The following is a 1,449-nucleotide window of genomic DNA, read 5'->3' on the forward strand; positions in this document are numbered from 1 at the left end:
AAAACGCTAGAAAAACGGCCCGGGGGTGTTCTTCAATCCATGCCTGTGTTCAACTGGCGCGCTAGGTGAAAATAGAAGGCAAAAATCATACGTGACCAACTCAGGATGATTCTAAAACACACGACCATGCCATAATACTAACCTCCGGAGAGGCAGTTTACAAATAATACTAAAGTAATCACTCCCGGGGATTAAGACACCGATCAAAGGCACATCTCACTTCTCACCTTGCCGGCGTTAAGACGGGCGGAGGCACTCGGAGAATCTTAACTCGTACATCTCAGGCAGCGCCCCAGGATTAAGGCAGGAAATAGGGTCTTATTTCTGGAGATTGCGGATGAACGCAGGGAGAGGCTTCAAATGGGTTCGTCAACTCTATATCAGGAAGGAACACTTTGAGATACGTGCAGGCGTGAACTTGTATTTTGTGCTCAGGTTAACCGTAATTGTTAATGAATGAAAGACCTTTATTGAACATTTGTGCTTTTAACAAGCTAAGTACAGGTCATGAATAGACAAGGAGAAAGATACAGCAATTGCACTTAAACTATACATACTAATGCGATCTACTATTTACATGTTCAACTTCTTCTCGCTTCTTGACGCAGTTAAATATGTACGAGCATATAGAACTAATAATAAATGATTTGTAATTAGAATGGGCGTCAATCCGTGTTGGTAGGATAAATTTTGAAGCGAAGATGAACTGTAATTTTCAACACACAAAAAAGATGGACATGATTTTCGAGTATCCACCTCCAGTTTTGTCAAGGTATGAGCAATCCATCGGTTCTGTGATGTCACGTTATGCAGAGAAATTTCTACAACTTATTGGTGTCCCTTATGCTGTCAGTAGAGATCAAACCTGCAAAAATTGCAGATATACATAGCCATATTGCTATCAACTTTAATTACCTGACAATTCCAAACTACATCTTTACTCTTTACTCTACAGAGGTTTTCCTTAATACATCATGATGACAAAGTTAAAATTTCACTACAACACAAACATATATTTAAGACACCAAGGGCTTTTAGCTCTGTTTGAATGATGTATATGCACAGATTTTGTAAAAAGAAATGACCCCCCCCCCCAAAAAAAAACCCACAAATAAAACAATTTTAAAAGCATGTATAAAAAAACGTCTGGGATTATTTGCTCACTCGACCTTCATGCCAAATTTCATGTTATTTGCCCAAAAAGTGGCTGAGTTGAATCCCGTCCAAAAAATGGCAGGAGAAGAAGGAGAAACATGATGGAACACAATATGTCTTTATCACACCACTTCATGGTGTGGTGAAGCCATAATAAGCCTCCTTTGCTTGCAGAGTAGTTATCCCCGCCTGACATGATTGATAGACAGGGCGGTTTCCGGCGGAAACAGAGCGCCCGGCCCGCCCGCCCGCTGCCCGCTCCCCCCCTCCAGCACTGCGCTAATCATCCCCGCC

This window comes from Branchiostoma belcheri, unplaced genomic scaffold (assembly GCF_001625305.1).
Source record: "Branchiostoma belcheri isolate BF01 breed outbred unplaced genomic scaffold, Haploidv18h27 scaffold21, whole genome shotgun sequence".
In the NCBI taxonomy this organism is placed as follows: domain Eukaryota; kingdom Metazoa; phylum Chordata; class Leptocardii; order Amphioxiformes; family Branchiostomatidae; genus Branchiostoma; species Branchiostoma belcheri.